Consider the following 19036-nt stretch of genomic DNA (forward strand, 5'->3'; position numbering starts at 1 on the left):
AAAGGGCCCCAGCTTGGGCCCGCTGGCACTTCCCTGGGGGGAATGATGCCTGCCTCTGGGGTTGCTGGGTCGGACCTGGCTCCTTGGAGGTAGGCATCATGACAATTACCCCTGTGACAGGTCATACACAGTCAATGCAGTAAGTCAGCCGCCGGTGGGTCCGTGGCAAATGGAACACCAATGTGTCACAATTCACACAACATGCAATGTTCCCTGGGTAAGCAGACAGACCCATATAGCAAGCCATGACTTCAGAGCAAGTTGCGTACCACCATGACCGAAACAAAGTTGGCAGTGCATTCATCATAAAGTACATGGAAATGAAATGCACTGCACCCGAGTATGTCCCTTGCTGTATGTCCCTGTGAGCTGCCCCTTTCCATGTCTCGGAAGGCTACATGGTTGATACAAGTGCCTCGATGGACCTTGGTGTACCGGAGGGTATGTGCCACTGCCCCTGCAGGTGTCCCAGACAACCTTACAATCAACAGCCATCAGTCCACCAACACATCTGAGCTGCATTGTGTGCTTCAACACCAAGATTCGTCCAAGCTCACCCTCAGTGCTGTGACTAAGCCTGCATGTGCAACTCGCCTGGTGCAAGCTTTGCTGTGTTGTGGCCCCCACGTGCTGCTCACCCTGCCTGCAGTTCTAGGATGTAGGTCTGCAATCCCTGTGCCTCTGCTTGTGCACACATGTGCATGTGGGCACCAACAAACGTGTCCAGAATTCTGTCGTCCAATGGGCCATGTCTGCTGGCAAAGGTGCTCTGGAGGCTCATCCCCCTGCAGAAAGGGCATGAAACACATGATTAATGCTTCAAAGTCATCTGTGTGTGTCTCTTCAGGCATCTCATTACTTGACCATGTCAGAGAGTCACATCATAAATCACACCATCAGTCCGTCTTTCACATCCAAAGTGTGGAACACTATCTACAGCATGAATTGCAACAAGCACGTGTACAGTAAAGATAAGAAACATACTACACAATGCATAGCAATTAATGTACACATTAATCATGAAACACCCCATCTAGCAAAAGCTGAACAGTGGACAATAACACCTAAATCATCCCCACTAGGGGTGTAAACACAAGTCACACAGCACCAGACATGCCACATATATGACAGTCCAAAGCCCTTGTGTAAAAGTTTGTGACACCGAACCATCCTTGCGAGCCCATGGATAAGGGAGGCAGGAGTGGCATGTGTGAGTCAAGGACCCCAAGCAGCAAACACATACACAAGACAAGCCTGAAGGGCCCAGCTGGAACAGACAGTGGATGCCTTCATAAGCCACAAAGCACCGCACCGTCACATGAAAGCACAATAGACAAGCAATTTTAAACTATATTAACTAATTACACTAACTATTTAAAACCTACATTACCTAATTAAACTAACTATCAAACAGAAACTTAACTAACTAAACTAAAAGAAAAATCTAAAATGGCCACATACGACCCGGGGGGGAGGGGAGGCATCCAGGAGGGGGGAGGTACAGGGTGCTGCTCAACATCCACATGCGATGATGCTGAGCCAAAAAAAAAACCTCCATGGGCTCAATGCCTGCACAGCCCGACCTATGTGGGAGATAGATGGTCGTCCGAGTCTGGCTCATCCTGGAAAGGAGGACGTGGCACAGTAGCCTGTCCACACCTAGCCGCAGCTTGCCCCTCGTCGGCAGCAAGTCTGCCGGACGGGTGAGCCTGGTTCTGTGTGGCGATGTGACGTAGGTCTGCATGCAGAACCTCACGTGATACACGTGCTTCCACTTGCAAGGTAGCACGTGTAACACGGAGTTCCTCCTGCAAGGCCTGGCTGGACAACCGCTGCACCTCCCAGCAAGCCTGTAGCTCAGCTGAGATGGTACGCTCAAGCTGTGCAAACCTCTCCTCTGCCTGCTGCCTCTGGGACATCATAAGGACACCCAGAGTGGATCTGAGGGAAGCATACTCCTCCCTCAGGGCATCCATGTGCGCCTCTGCGTGACCAACAATTGCTTGACGCAGAGACGACATTTCAGCCTGGCGTGCCCTGTCTGAGGCCGCCATGCCCAGCCTGAGCGATCGGGCCGTGGACTGTGCCGCCTGCTGCTGGAGAAGCACCTGCCTAGCAGGGGGGAGCACAGATCGGGCCACACGCTCCATGCTCTCAGCGATGTTCACCATTGCTGCCCCCTGCCGTTCTGAATTGGCAGTCACGTCTTGCTCCCACTCAGCATACTGCGGTTGCCGCGGCGACCGCGTTGCCGGGCTTGACCCCTTCCGGACCCAAGGACCGAGGGTCCTCGCTGTGTTGGCACCGCCCGCGGCTGCATGACTACATGCCCCCGTCGACGTGATGTCCCAGGCACATCAGTGACTGGTGTGGAGGGTGACCCTGCGTCCCGATCCACCACGGGCGGAGGAACCAAGACTGTCTGATCCCTCAGTGCAGGTGTCGCAGACAGAGGAGTGTCCACATCAGAATCACTCACCACTGACAGATGGACTTGATGCTCATCCATCTCAACATGGACGTCAGGACACATAGCCAGCCAGAGACAAGATGGACTGTAGCACTTGGGGGTTTTCGTGGCCTACCACCCCACGACCCCCACTAGTGCCGGGTTGATGTAGTGGTAACAACCCTGTGTCTGGCATGACAACACCATCCTCTGCCTCCATTGCGTCATCACCTGAAAAATAGAGAGAAAAAAGGTCACTACAGATGTCAGAGGCACACAACACACACACCGACAGCAAACGCATCAGGCAGACATTTGACACACAACATATAACCTGGCATGCATTCTGGGTCAACTTTGAATTGCTTCTGTGATCAGACCTGTTGAAAGGTGGCAGTTTCCATGGAAGTGGGTCTATGCAGTGCAGAAAATGTGTACGCCACTCACTACCTACATGTACAAGGACTCCATGGTGTGTGCCAGGAAATGTGAAGGCAGTGCAATGTCAAATTCAGACATCACGTGCATTGTGCATTCAATGTGTACCATATCTAGAAGCCAAGCACCCCTCCACCCCAGTACTAAAGCCGGGATGCCTAGCATGGTATCAAAAGGCTGACCATACACCTGTGTATTGACAGGCAGTGTTGACTGGCATCAACAGCTTAATGTGATTCAAGTGACAACACTGCAAATGATGCTGGGACAGTAAGCAGAACACATGATGAAAACTCTGGATTCCGTCCATTTGTGTGAAGAAGACACAACAACAGTTGGACAGAGTCATTGGCCATTGAACAGGCTGTGGCCTGTTAGCCACACAGATTGTCAGACCCTAAACATGTGTGCAACGCAGGACTGAGCCACAGTTGAAATGGGAAGGCTGATGAGATGGCAGGCAATGTGTGTAACCGAGGACTTGTATTACAGTGATCATCCAGTGAAGGACACATAGGGGCATGCGTGCAATGCACATGGAGCATGAATGGGCAATCATGTCCCTGCGGGATATCTGACCTATGCACAGTACAAGTGAGATACCCTGCATCAAGTACTAAGGCTGTACCACACGGCATATGTTTGGCAGATTCTACGCTGGAAGTTAGCATCTACACAGGACGCATGAACAAGAAAAGTACACATTGGCAAGATTGAAGAACACCAGTGCAAAGGTGGAACTGGGGTGCAGAGTGGCGGAGGAGGGGCAAGGGAGCATGCCTACATGGAGTCCCTGCATGCAGGCAGAGGAGACATGCATGACGGAAGCATTGCATTACTTACACATCAGAACCATGTACACGTCACATGTAGCGGCAACCATGCCCAACACATCCCACAAGTGAAACACACACGTCTTCAACAAACACGCATCAACACTCACTGGACTGGGCATCAAAGTCCAGCATCTCTCCCACTCCTTCGACCAATTCAGGTGGTATGAACTCCACAATGAGTGCCTCATGCGGAGTGAGCTCTTCCTCCTCTGGTGCAGGCCCACCGCCAGTCACCAGAGTCAAGTTGTAATTAGAGGCACGCTTAGCCTTAGTGCTGCGTTTGATGTCCTTCCAACGCTTTTTGCACTCTTGCGCACCTCTTGGCCAAATGAACTGACATGTTCCGCAACATGCTTCCAGTGGGTGTCATGTTGGGCAGCCATAGTCTGACTATTGGCACCCAGTAGCATGTCACGGCTGTGCCCCGCACGTAGTCCACGAGGAAGTCCAGTTCCTGCTTACAGAAAGGCTTCTTCCTCGACGTGCAGGAGGTCGTGGCTGTGTGTGGGGTCCCAGCCTGTGCTGCAGGTGCAACCTTCCTCCTCTTGGACTGTGGCGCAGACCCTGGCTGGCTAATGCCGCCCTGACCAGTATGGCCAGTGGGTTTGGTGGACTGAGCCAAGGGAGTGGCAGGTGGAGGGATGACCAAAGGCCTGACTTGTGTCAGTGGCAGCTGGGTGCCCACTAATGGACCCCGCGCAGCAACATCAGCTGTGGCAGGGTCATTGACCGCAACGGTCCTGGTTGGCAGACTCACAACCGGGGTGCTGTTGGGTGCATCTGCCCCTGCACTTTCCAACCCCCGGCTGTTCGTGGCAGCAGATGACATGACTGCCCCAGGGACATATGTCTTGGTCTGAGCAGCCCGGTCTGCCCCTATGGTTTCCCTCCTGGCCTGTTGGAGATCTACCAAGGGCTCCTCAAGTGCCAACGCAGCCTGTGCTGGCAGACCCTGAGCCTGGGTGGCGGTGTCCACAGCTGCACCTGCAGCTACCACTACCCTTGGGCCCGTGGCAGTCGATGGAACGGACTGCCGGGTCACACGGGCACCAGATGCAGAAGCTGCATCCCCCGGAACCACAGTGGGTGGTGGCATGACTGCACCGACACATGGCACAACATTGTGCTCAAGTGGCGCACCCCTGCCTCTTCCCCCTCTGTGGCCTCCCTTGACACCCTGGGGTCCCCCTACTCCCTGGTCACCACGGCCACGTCCTCGACCACGCTCGCCACAAGGAGGACGCCCAGCTGAGGCGCCCCTCACCTTTGGTGGCTTCCCAACCATGGCACAGATGTAGTAGTGCCGGCACAGATGGAGTGGTGCCAATGGGAGGTGTACGCCACAATTGACCTGGGCAATTGGGGTGAAGGGGGTGGGAAGCAAGATGTTAACAGCCCCCCTGCACCTGCAAGGCTGTATGTGACCCCGGTGATGTAGTGACGGGTCACGCAACGCTCAGGCACCCCAAAACTGCAGTAAAACCGTGCACGCAACTCTGCAGCCTGCATGCGGGGATTCAACCTCCCGCAGTACGCGGTGGCACCCAGTAACACGAATAACGCGTACGCGTGGGACACGCAGGCTACTATGACATCGAAAATGGGTGCGATACACAGGGGCACCCGCAGTGGGAAAAAGAGCGTGTGCGACTCACCGTCTGACTAGCGTGATGCAGAAAAACACGCGTAGCCAGTACCCCCGCCAAAAGAAGAGATACGTCCTTGATAGCTGTGAAGTTTTGATGGCGCTCGAAACAACAGTAAAGCAGCAACACACGTCGGTCTCCACGAAAAGCACGTACAGCGAACTGCTTGGCCCGCTCACCTTTCACCCGTGCTGAGGGAAACACACGCACGCGTCACGTCACTTACGCGCATGGGCCCTTTCCTCATATTACACGCGGACGTGCAGATTTCACGCGCGCTGAAAGGCCCATGCACGCCTGTGCGCGTCACGTCACACGAGCGCTTGCGCTTGAGGGGCCTTCTGTCCAATTAAATTGCGTATGCGTGCAGATGCGCTTACGCGCTAATGGCCTTTCCTCGAATTACACGCTGACGTGCAGAATTTTCACGTGCCAAATCACTCCGTATCAAGCTGGCCACGCGTAAGCACACGGAAGACCACGCTCCTGCCCAGAAGGCCGAATTACTGCCCCCCAGAGCCCCGAGCACGCTCCCACCTGCCATCTGCTGCTGCCTGACTGCCTGCTGCCCACGTGCCCTGCCATTTGCTGCCTGCACATCAGCCAGGGGTGCTGTTGCTGTGACCACCCCTGCTGGAACCGAAGACTCCCGACTGGGATTCCATAGTTCCACAGCCCAGCCCCAGGACCCAGTTGCCCACCCACTCCTGCCTCTGAGGTTGTCTTGTCGGGCACTGCAGCATCTGGCACCACTGACAACCCCCGGCCAGAGAGGCAGAGGGGCACCAGCTTCAGTGCCAGGGAAGTTGGTGTCCTGGTGGAGCAAGTCCTGGGGCAGTATGATGCCCTCTTCGGAAGTTCCCGCACCGACAAGGAAGGACGGACTCGGATCTGGACTGACATCGTGACTGCCATCAACGCGGAGGGGGTGGCAGTCCACGACTTACAACATGTCAAGAAGCGCTGGGAGGACTTCAGGTCCAGGACCCTGAACAAGGCCGGGCGCCTCTTGAAGGCAGCGGATGCTAAGGGGCACCGGGGCCACTTGTCGGAAGATCAGATGAGGGTCCTGGAACACATATCCCCAGCGTTCCACGTCCAGGTCCTTGAGAGGCAGACCCGTCTGGAGTCGAGCGGTAAGTGTACATGCATCCTGATTGTGAGCTGTGCATGTGGTGATGTTTCAGTAGTGTGCAGGTTGCACATCTGTTTGTATGGGGTCGAGTATGGATGGGGGTGTACAGGGCCGTGAGGCTAACACATGCGAGGGCTGTAATGTGTGAGACATGGATGGTGCTTGTGTGTGTAGGCTTGCATGCCAAATGCAGTTGTGTGGGCACACATGTTTGGATGAATGTGTATGTAAGTAGAAATGTTCGTGATGTCACACATGTATGTTGTTTTCAGCTGCATGTATCAGCACTGTGTACATGTGCATTTGTGTGCATTTGACAAGGGTGCAACAGTGATGCAACATGGATGCATGTGACAGCGGGATGTGGAAGCCTGATTGGCAGATGTGACATGGATGCCCATCTGAACACTGCGACAGTTGGCAGAGGTGTACACATGATATGATATGATATGATATGATATGATATGATGATATGATATGATATGATATGATATGGCATTTGTAACGCTCCTATACACAGGTATTTCAAGGCGCGACGAGGCAGGGAGGGGGGAACAAGGGGAAGACAGACAACGATCCTACTAGGCCAGGTGTCATTCAGACCGCGCAAGTGCAGGGGTAGGGGGAAGGGAAAAAGTGCAAGGGGAAGGGGGAGGGGGGGAGGGAAGTGCAGTACAAATAAGTAGAATAGAAATAAAATAATAAATAAATAGGGCCAGCTGGTGGCAAGTGCAAGGTAAGTGCAGACAAGTGCTGGGGGGGGATGTAGTGATACAGAGACAGTCCCGCAGTGCAGGGGTTGCCAGGGAGGCAGTGCAAGTGAAGAGTGACTGGGCCCAGGACCGAGGTCGGTGCGAGTGGCCCAGTTGCAGAATCAGTGCAGTTTTGGTGAAGATTTTACAGGGGAGAGGGAGAGAGAAAGCAGAAATGAAGAGGAAGGTTTTGAGGTGCTTCCGGAACCGGAGATGATTATCCTCAAGTTTCAGGGAGGCAGGAAGGCTGTTCCAGAGGGAGGCCCCTGCCGCGGCGAGAGATCTACCCCCATCTCGTTGCTTCGAGAAGCGGCTGACCCTGAGGGAGTTGGAGACGGATGAGCATAGAGCTCGGGAAGGAAGATATTTAGGAAGCGAGAGTTGAAGGTATTTAGGCCCCAGGCCCCAGAAGGCCTTGTGGACAATGCAGAGGGTTTTGAACGTAATCCTCGCAGCCACTGGGAGCCAGTGTAGAGATTTCAGTCCTGGAGAGATACGGTCCCTGGGCTTGAGGCCAAGGACAAGTCTCGCAGTTCTGTTCTGGATGAGTTGCAGAGGGCGGAGAGTGGAGGCAGGCAGATTAAGATAGAGGCTGTTACAGTAGTCCAGCTTCGAGAGAACCAGGGCTCGGAGACAGTGAGCTTCTGGGGGAAGGAGAGGAAGGGAAGAATACCTCTGAGGAGGTGCAGCTGGTAATGTGACTTCTTAGAGACGTCAGATATATGAGGAGAGAAGGAGAGTGTGGAGTCGAAGATGACCCCGAGGTTTTTTGCCTTGCAGGTAGGAGCAGGAAGAGGGCCAAGAGAGGCCAGCCAGAGAGCTGCAGGGAAGGAGGGAGTGGGTGTGCCGATGAGTAGGATCTCAGTCTTACTAGCATTAAGGCAGAGGTCATTGGCAGCACACCATTCCTGGATAGCAGACAGACAGTCAGAGATGAGGGAGGGAGAGGAGGAGGCCGAGGGTAGCCTGAAAATGAGCTGGGTATCGTCCGCATAGCACTGAATGTTGGGGCAGAGGGCGACGATGCGGTGGGCAAGGAGTGCCAGATACTGGTTGAACAGCCAGGGAGAGAGATTAGATCCCTGGGGAACACCACAGGTGGAGAAAAAGATGTCAGAGATGAAGGACCCAAGTTGGACCTGGGAGGGTCGATTGGAAAGGAAAGAGGTCAGCCACACCAGAGCCTGACCAGTGATACCCAGGTTATCACGGAGACGGTTGAGCAGGATGGCATGGTTGACAGTGTCAAAGGCAGAAGAGAGATCGAGCAGAATGAGAACACACGGAGTGTTGGAGTCGAGGTTCAAGAGCAGGTCCTCACGGATGTTCAGGAGAGCAGTTTCCGTGCTTCTGGCCGCTCTGAAGCCAGATTGATGGTCATGGAGACTATCAACAGCTTCAGCATGGAGGCTAAGCTGGGAGATGGCCAGTTTCTCCAGGAGCTTGCCCAGGAAGGGAGTGATGGAGATTGGGCGATAGTTAGCCGGACAGGAGGGGTCGGCAGATGGTTTCTTAAGGAGAGGGTGCACAAGGGAGTGCAAGTGTGGTGGTATGTGTACATGTGTAGTGCATTTCATGTGTTGCATGTGATGTCTGGCTCAGCTTTGCCTGCTCATGCTGTTGTATGTGTATGGATGGTGCTGGCAGTTGCGATATGGCTGTGGTATGGCTCATGTGTGCGAGTTGAAATGACATGTGTGTTGGGGATTGTGATGGCATGTCTGAGGTTTGCCAATGCCACTTATGTACAACTGTCATGTGTGTATGTGTCCATTGTACAGTGCCCTGATGCCTGTGTTTTATTTCTCCCTGTCTGCAGCGTCAACTGATGAAAAGGGCGGAGAAGGTGCTGTGGAGCACAGCGGCGGGGATCCCACCACCAGCCGGAGACGCAAGGCCCGGCTCCCCTCCCATGTTGTGATCTCGTCGGGGAGTGAGGAGTCCGGTGCCGCATCCCAGGCCTCAGCTGCTGGGGGGAGGTCCAAGAGGCGGAGGTTGGAGTTGGACTCCTCGGCAGCAGAAGGGGCAGCTGGGACCCCACAGGGCCCAACGGGGGAAGATGGCACAAAGTCATCCAGGTTGGTGGGGGGTTTGGTGGAGGAGGAGGCCATGCAAGCAACAGAGACGGGGTCTGGAGGTGGGGATCCCACTGGTGCTAGTGGTGCAGTGCAGGACCAGGGACAGGAGGCAGCACAGGCCGCCGCAGAGGTGCCTGTGTGCACTCCTGTCCCTGATCCTGTCCCTGCATCATCTTGCACCAGCAGGGATGCCTACGTCCAGACCCGTTTTCAGGCAGGGGATGAGCTAACGACAACTGGCCTTCCTCTGCCTGCGGACGTGGCTATCCGAGTCCGGGTTGAGCGTGTCCTGACTGGTGCGGTGTTGCGTCAACGGGCCATGCGAGTTGACCTGCAGTCTTTTCATGAGGAGACTGCACTTCATCTCGAATGGCTCATTGACCGCGTCGGCCTACTGGGACAGGTCACCCAGGCCGGATTCCTCCGTTTGATGGGGCTTGCTACGACCCCCTCCTCAACTGAACCCCCTATGCGCCAGTCGTCCTCCGTGCCATCTTCCCACCCATCAGTCACCTGGGTGCCCTGTGGAGCTGCCTCTGACAGTGCGGCCAGGCTGGTGGAGGAGGCATCCCTGCCACAGTCGGGAGTCGGACGTCCAGCAGGGGTGGCCACATCAACGACTGCACCCCAGCCGGCGGAAGATGTGCAGGCAGCAGGAGGCAGTGCACGGGCAGAGGCACAGCAGCAACGTGGTGGGAGCCATGAAGGCTCGGGGCCTTCAACATCGGAGGGGCAGGCATTGGCCGGTGGGCAGGAGGACCCAGGACAGAGAGTGTCTTCCGTGTGGCAGCGGTTGGGCCACGCCATAGATGCGGAGCGGCAGCGGGCGGAAGAGGCACGGCTCACAATGGTCAGGGCGGAGAACTCCATGCGGAGGGCCCTGAGGCGGGCCGAGTGCCTTGAGGCAATCCGCAGGGGGTTGGAGGTGGACACGTCGACGGCCCTGCGGACCCTCAGGGCCATGGAAGAGGACCGCCTCTGGGACATTGAGCAGGAGTTTGATGATGCCCTGGCCCGGGACATCCAAAAGTGAGCCGTCAGACTAGCCCACTGCCCTTGTACATAGTTATGTAGTTAGTGTTAGGTTTCCTTTGTTTTTGAATTTATTTTGGACATTTTGGACAATGGGCCACATTTTTGTATATAGTTTTTTTTTATTAGTTAGTGTTGTTAGATAGGTTTAATTTCTTTTGTTGGGATAATGGACCCTGGCTTGTACGTCTGTACATAGTTCACTGTTGGATTTTCTTTTTCTTTCACAATTTACCCATGGAGCAATGGCTTTCAATTATAATTTTCCATTGGATTTTCTTTTGTGGACTGTGACTTTGGACACCATTCCTTTGGATTATGATTTTTCGTTTTGCTTTTATTCACGGACATGCTTCTTTTAATTTCTGTACATTCCCATTTCTGTTTCTTTATTTTTGATTCAATTTATGTTTCCTTTAATACATATTTTTTGATCGAACTTCAATGTGTAGTGTCATCTCATTGGTTTAATGCATATCATGATATTGGATTTGAGATTCACTGATACCCATTGGGTGTATGTGAGGGACATGTGTTTGTTTCCAAACTTGCAATTGGTGTTCTGTCATGTTATTGCCATTTCTGAGTGGGTGGATGCAATACTCGGGTGGGTGTTTTGCATTTGGAGGCTGACCATAGGGACAATGGATCGAGATTGTGATGACATGTTGGCTGGAGAACATGAGTTGGGGCCTGCTGGCAGGTGCCCCACAGTGGTGGGGGGTGGGGGTGCAGGGGAACATGAGTTGGACATGGGTGGGGGCCTGCTGGCAGGTGCCCCACAGTGCTGGGGGGTGGGGGTGCAGGGGAACATGAGTTGGACATGGGTGGGCGCCTGCTGGCAGGAGCCCCACAGTGCTGGGGGGTGGGGGTGCAGGGGAACATGAGTTGGACATGGGTGGGGGCTTGCTGGCAGGTGCCCCACAGTGCTGGGGGTTGGGGTGCAGGGGAACATGAGTTGGACATGGGTGGGGGCCTGGTGGAGGCTGCCCCTGCACTGCTGGGGGGTGGGGGTGCAGGGGAACATGAGTTGAACATGGGTGGGGGCCTGCTGGCAGGTGCCCCACAGTGCTGGGGCATGGGGGTGCAGGGGAACATTAGTTGGACATGGGTGGGGGCCTGCTGGCAGGTGCCCCACAGTGCTGGGGGGTGGGGGTGCAGGGGAACATGAGTTGGACATGGGTGGGGGCCTGGTGGAGGCTGCCCCTGGTGGCTGTGGGGTGGGGGTGGTGGGAGACATGGGTGGGGGCCTGGTGGAGGCTTCCCCTGCACTCTTGGGGGGTGGGGGTGCAGGGAACATGAGTTGGACATGGGTGGGGGCCTGGAGGAGGCTGCCCCTGCACTGCTGGGGGGTGGGGGTGCAGGGGAACATGAGTTGAACATGGGTGGGGGCCTGGTGGAGGCTGCCCCTGGTGGCTGGGGGGTGGGGGTGATAGGGGACATGAGTGGGGGCCTGGTGTAGGCTGCCCCTGCACTGCTGTGACTGGGGGTACAGGGGAACATGAGTTGGACATGGGTGGGGGCCTGGTGGAGGCTGCCCCTGCACTGCTGGGGGGTGGGGGTGCAGGGGAACATGAGTTGGACATGGGTGAGGGCCTGGTGGAGGCTGCCCCTGGTGGCTAGGGGGTGGGGGTGATAGGGGACATGAGTGGGGGCCTGGTGGAGGCTGCCCCTGGTGGCTGGGGGGTGGGGGTGATAGTGGAACATGAGTTGGACATGGTGGGGGCCTGCTGGCAGGTGCCCCACAGTGCTGGGGGGTGGGGGTGCAGGGGAACATGAGTTGGACATGGGTGGGGCCGGCTGGCAGGTGCCGAACAGTGCTGGGGGGTGGGGGTGCAGGGGAACATGAGTTGGACATGGTTGGGGGCCTGCTGGCAGGTGCCCCACAGTGCTGGGTGGTGGGGGTGCAGGGGAACATGAGTTGGACATGGGTGGGGGCCTGCTGGCAGGTGCCCCACAGTGCTGGGGGCTAGGGGTGCAGGGGAACATGAGTTGGACATGGGTGGGGGCCTGCTGGCAGGTGCCTCACAGTGCTGTGGGGTGGGGGTGCAGGGGAACATGAGTTGGATATGGGTGGGGGCCTGCTGGCAGGTGCCCCACAGTGCTGGGGGGTGGGTGTGCAGGGGAACATGTGTTGGACATGGGTGGGGGCCTGGTGGAGGCTGCCCCTGCACTGCTGGGGGGTGGGGGTGCAGGGGAACATGAGTTGGACATGGGTGGGGGCCTGGTGGAGGCTGCCCCTGCACTGCTGGGGGGTGGGGGTGCAGGGGAACATGAGTTGGACATGAGTGGGGGCCTGGTGGAGGCTGTCCCTGGTGGCTGGGGGGTGGGGGTGATAGGGGACATGAGTGGGGGCCTGGTGGAGGCTGCCCCTGCACTGCTGGGGGGTGGGGGTGCAGGGGAACATGAGTTCGACCTGGGTGGGGGCCTGGTGGAGGCTGCCCCTGGTGGCTGGGGGGTGGGGGTGATAGGGGACATGAGTGGGGGCCTGGTGGAGGCTGCCCCTGGTGGCTGGAGGGTGGGGGTGATAGGGTACAGGAGTGGGGGTCTGCTGGCAGGTGCCCCACAGTGCTGGGGGGTGGGGGTGCAGGGGAACATGAGTTGGACATGGGTGGGGGCCTGCTGGCAGGTGCCCCACAGCGCTGAGGGGTGGGGGTGCAGGGGAACAAGAGTTGGACATGGGTGGGGGCCTGCTGGCAGGTGCCCCACAGTGCTGGCGGGTGGGGGTGCAGGGGAACATGAGTTCTACATGAGTGGGGGCCTGGTGGAGGCTGCCCCTGCACTGCTGGGGGTGGGGGTGCAGGGGAACATGAGTTGGACATGAGTGGGGGCCTGGTGGAGGCTGCCCTTGCACTGCTGGGGGGTGGGGGTGCAGGGGAACATGAGTTGGACATGGGTGGGGGCCTGCTGGCAGGTGCCCCACAGTGCTGGGGGTATGGGTGCAGGGGAACATGAATTGGACATGGGTGGGGGCTACTGGCAGGTGCCCCTGCACTGCTGGGGGGTGGGGGTGCAGGGGAACATGAGTTGGGCATGGGTGGGGGCCTGCTGGCAGGTGCCCCACAGTGCTGGGGGGTGCGGGTGCAGGGGAACATGAGTTGGACATGGGTGGGGGCCTGCTGGCAGGTGCCCCACAGTGCTGGGGGGTGGGGGTGCAGGGGAACATGAGTTGGACATGTGTGGGGGCCTGGTGGAGGCTGCCCCTGGTGGCTGTGGGGTGGGGGTGGTGGGAGACATGGGTGGGGGCCTGGTGGAGGCTGCCCCTGCACTGCTGGGGGGTGGGGGTGCAGGGGAACATGAGTCGGACATGGGTGGGGGCCTGGTGGAGGCTGCCCCTGGTGGCTGGGGGGTGGGGGTGATAGGGGACATGAGTGGGGGCCTGGTGGAGGCTGCCCCTGGTGGCCTGGGGGTGGGGCTGATAGGGGAACATGAGTTGGACATGGGTGGGGGCCTGCTGGCAGGTGCCCCACAGTGCTGGGGGATGGGGGTGCAGGGGAACATGTGTTGGACATGGGTGGGGGCCTGCTGGCAGGTGCCCCACAGTGCTGTGGGGTGGGGGTGCAGGGGAACATGAGTTGGACAAGGGTGGGGGCCTGCTGGTAGGTGCCCGACAGTGCTGGGGTGTGGGGGTGCAGGGGAACATGAGTTGGACATGGGTGGGGGCCTGCTGGCAGGTGCCCCACAGTGCTGGGGAGTGGGGGTGCAGGGGAACATGAGTTGGACATGAGTGGGGGCCTGGTGGAGGCTGCCCCTGCACTGCTGGGGGGTGGGGGTGCAGGGGAACATGAGTTGGACATGGGTGAGGGCCTGCTGGCAGGTGCCCCACAGTGCTGGGGGTGGGGGTGCAGGGGAACATGAATTGGACATGGGTGGGGGCCTGCTTGCAGGTGCCCCTGCACTGCTGGGGGGTGGGGGTGCAGGGGAACATGAGTTGGACATGGGTGGGGGCCTGCTGGCAGGTGCCCCACAGTGCTGGGGGGTGCGGGTGCAGGGGAACATGAGTTGGACATGGGTGGGGGCCTGCTGGCAGGTGCCCCACAGTGCTGGGGGGTGGGGGTGCAGGGGAACATGAGTTGGACATGGGTGGGGGCCTGGTGGAGGCTGCCCCTGGTGGCTGTGGGGTGGGGGTGGTGGGAGACATGGGTGTGGGCCGGGTGGAGGCTGCCCCTGCACTGCTGTGGGGTGGGGGTGCAGGGGAACATGATTCGGACATGGTGGGGGCCTGGTGGAGGCTGCCCCTGGTGGCTGGGGGGTGGGGGTGATAGGGGACATGAGTGGGGGCCTGGTGGAGGCTGCCCCTGGTGGCTGGGGGGTGGGGCTGATAGGGGAACATGAGTTGGACATGGGTGGGGGCCTGCTGGCAGGTGCCCCACAGTGCTGGGGGGTGGGGGTGCAGGGGAACATGAGTTGGACATGGGTGGGGGCCCGCTGGCAGGTGCCCCACAGTGCTGTGGGGTGGGGGTGCAGGGGAACATGAGTTGGACAAGGGTGGGGGCCTGCTAGTAGGTGCCCGACAGTGCTGGGGTGTGGGGGTGCAGGGGAACATGAGTTGGACATTGGTGGGGGCCTGCTGGCAGGTGCCCCACAGTGCTGGGGGGTGGGGGTGCAGGGGAACATGAGTTGGACATGGGTGGGGCCTGCTGGCAGGTGCCCCACAGTGCTGGGGGGTGGGGGTGCAGGGGAACATGAGTTGGACATGAGTGGGGGCCTGGTGGAGGCTGCCCCTGCACTGCTGGGGGGTGGGGGTGCAGGGGAACATGAGTTGGACATGAGTGGGGGCCTGGTGGAGGCTGCCCCTGCACTGCTGGGGGGTGGGGGTGCAGGGGAACATGAGTTGGACATGGGTGGGGGCCTGCTGGCAGGTGCCCCACAGTGCTGGGGGTGGGGGTGCAGGGGAACTTGAGTTGGACATGGGTGGGGGCCTGCTGGCAGGTGCCCCACAGTGCTGGGGGGTGGGGGTGCAGGGGAACATGAGTTGGACATGGGTGGGGGCCTGCTGGCAGGTGCCCCACAGTGCTGGGGAGTGGGGGTGCAGGGGAACATGAGTTGGACATGGGTGGGGGCCTGCTGGCAGGTGCCCCACAGTGCTGGGGGGTGGGGGTGCAGGGGAACATGAGTTGGACATGGGTGGGGGCCTGGTGGAGGCTGCCCCTGGTGGCTGTGGGGTGGGGGTGGTGGGAGACATGGGTGGGGGCCTGGTGGAGGCTGCCCCTGCACTGCTGGGGGGTGTGGGTGCAGGGGAACATGAGTTGGACATGGGTGGGGGCCTGGTGGAGGCTGCCCCTGCACTGCTGGGGGGTGGGGGTGCAGGGGAACATGAGTTGACATGGGTGGGGGGCTGGTGGAGGCTGCCCCTGGTGGCTGGGGGGTGGGGGTGATAGGGGACATGAGTGGGGGCCTGGTGGAGGCTGCCCCTGCACTGCTGGGGGGTGGGGGTGCAGGGGAACATGAGTTGGACATGGGTGGGGGCCTGGTGGAGGCTGCCCCTGGTGGCTGGGGGGTGGGGGTGATAGGGGACATGAGTGGGGGCCTGGTGGAGGCTGCCCCTGGTGGCTGGGGGGGTGGGGCTGATAGGGGATAGGAGTGGGGGCCTGCTGGCAGGTGCCCCACAGTGCTGGGGGGTGGGGGTGCAGGGGAACATGAGTTGGACATGGGTGGGGGCCTGCTGGCAGGTGCCCCACAGTGCTGGGGGGTGGGGGTGCAGGGGAACATGAGTTGGACATGAGTGGGGGCCTTGTGGAGGCTGCCCCTGCACTGCTGGGGGGTGGGGGTGCAGGGGAACATGAGTTGGACATGGGTGGGGGCCTGGTGGCAGGTTCCCCTGGTGGCTGGGGGGTGGGAGTGGTGGGAGACATGGGTGGGGGCCTGGTGGAGGCTGCCCCTGGTGACTGGGGGGTGGGGGTGATAGGGGACATGAGTGGGGGCCTGGTGGAGGCTGCCCCTGCACTGCTGGGGGGTGGGGGTGGTGGGAGACATGGGTGGGGGCCTGGTGGAGGCTGCCCCTGGTGGCTGGGGGTGCAGGGGGACCTTCGTCGGTGGGCAGTAGTGCAAGTTGACATGTGGGTTGGCTGGGGGGCATGGCCATGGTGGATGGGGTGCCTGCAGGACATGTGCAGGGTAGGCCCCTGTGGTGTGGGCCACCTGCAGGGGCCGTGGAGGGTGTAGAGGGAACACCTGGGAGGACCCACACGTGCAATTCATGTGTGATGCTCCCCGCGCACCACTGTAATACACATACCCTGATGGAATCGCGTGTGATACTTTCCGCGCACCCCTGGAATACACGTACCCTGCTGATATCGCGTGTGAAACTTCCCGCACACCCCAAGATACACGTAGCCAGGACATTCGCGTGTGGAACTTCCCGCGTACCCTTGGAATACACGTACCCTGCTGATATCGCGTGTGAAACTTCCCGTGCACCCCAAGATACACGTAGCCAGGACATTCGCGTGTGGAACTTCCTGCGCACCCCTGGAATACACGTACCCTGCTGATATTGCGTGTGAAACTTCCTGCGCACCCTGAAATACACGTAGCCAGGACATTCGCGTGTGGAACTTCCCGCGCACCCCTGATATACATGTACCCTGCTGATTTCGCGTGTGAAACTTCCCGCGCACCCCAAGATACACGTAGCCAGGACATTCGCGTGTGTAACGTCCCGCGCACCCCGAAATACACGTAGCCAGGACATTCGCGTGTGGAACTTCCCACGCAGCCTGATATACATGTACCCTGCTGATATCACATGTGAAACTTCCCGCGCACCCCAAGATACACGTAGCCAGGACATTCGCGTGTGGAACTTCCAGCGCACCCCTGGAATACACGTACCCTGCTGATATCGCGTGTGAAACTTCCCGCACACCCCAAGATACACGTAGCCAGGACATTCGCGTGTGGAACTTCCCGCGTACCCTTGGAATACACGTACCCTGCTGATATCGCGTGTGAAACTTCCCGTGCACCCCAAGATACACGTAGCCCGGACATTCGCGTGTGGAACTTCCTGCGCACCCCTGGAATACACGTACCCTGCTGATATTGCGTGTGAAACTTCCTGCGCACCCTGAAATACACGTAGCCAGGACATTCGCGTGTGGAACTTCCCGCGCACCCCTGATATACATGTACCCTGCTGATTTCGCGTGTGAAACTTCCCGCGCACCCCAAGATACACGTAGCCAGGACATTCGCGTGTGTAACGTCCCGCGCACCCCGAAATACACGTAGCCAGGACATTCGCGTGTGGAACTTCCCACGCAGCCTGATATACATGTACCCTGCTGATATCACATGTGAAACTTCCCGCGCACCCCAAGATACACGTAGCCAGGACATTCGCGTGTGGAACTTCCCGCGCACCCCAAGATACACGTAGCCAGGACATTCGCGTGTGTAACTTCCCGCGCACCCCGAAATACACGTAGCCAGGACATTCGCGTGTGGAACTTCCCGCGCACCCCTGATATACATGTACCCTGCTGATATCGCGTGTGAAACTTCCCGCGCACCCCAAGATACACGTAGCCAGGACATTCGCGTGTGGAACTTCCGAGCACCCCTGGAATACAAGTACCCTGCTGAAATGACGTGAGGTACTTCCCGCGCACCACAGTGATACACGTAGCCCGCTTGCCATGCTGGTACAGGGTTAGCGCAGCCCTTTGCGCTGGATTGGGGATTTTGATGGCTTTTCCCTGCGCGAGAGGCGTTCTTGGGGGCGTAACTGGCGCTGCTGCAGGGTCGCTGCGCCACTGTGCGCCACGGCTGGTTTTGGTAGCTGGAATCCATGAATACGCTGTGCGCAGAAATGGGTTTTGGCGCACGCGGCTGGCGCAGGGATTCGCACGCGCACACTGTGCGCCAGCCGCGTGCGCCACTTGTGCGCTAAATAATATGAATTACCCCCTAAAACATGTAGCTGTATACATTATAAACCATTGCTCCTGTATGTAAGTGGTGAAGCTGATTCTGGAAAAACATTCTTAATTAAAATACTCAGCACATTTCTACAAAATTTTACAAACAACAACAACCTTTTATCTGTTGTAACAGCCCCCACAGGTTTAGCTGCCTTCAACATAGGAGGTGTATCCTTACACTGGCTACTGCACCTCCCAGTAGAGCACCTAAACAAATTAGATTACTACAAATTATCAGCAGAAGCTTCTACTGAAGTACACAGATTTCTGAAACAAATGAAAATGCTGCTGATGGATGTAGTAAGCATTGTTTCCACCCTCATGCTGGCTTTAATTAATCTCAGAATGCAAGTCCTGATATCTGACTACAAAGAACTGTTTGGAGGAAAACATGTTATTGTTTTTGGAGACATCCTACAGTTTACACCAGTAAAAGCGCAACCTATTTTCAAAACAGGACACAAAAAATGCTGTAACACACTCAGCGCCACTGGAAATATAAATCTCTGTCAAAATGTTTGCTACATAGAACTAACTCAAAACATGCACCACTCTGCAGATCTCAACTATACCAATATTTTAAAAAGCATTGGAACTGGTCTGCTTACTAAAGATGCTAAATTCATCTTAAATACTAGACTCATCCATGAGCTAGATGGGCAAAACACATCTACTACTGATGCCATGGAACAATTAACTCAACAAAATATAAAATGCATATCCTTAATGCAGCCTTTTATTT

This window comes from Ambystoma mexicanum, chromosome 6p (assembly GCF_040938575.1).
Source record: "Ambystoma mexicanum isolate Mex_15411 chromosome 6p, UKY_AmexF1_1, whole genome shotgun sequence".
In the NCBI taxonomy this organism is placed as follows: Eukaryota; Metazoa; Chordata; class Amphibia; order Caudata; family Ambystomatidae; genus Ambystoma; species Ambystoma mexicanum.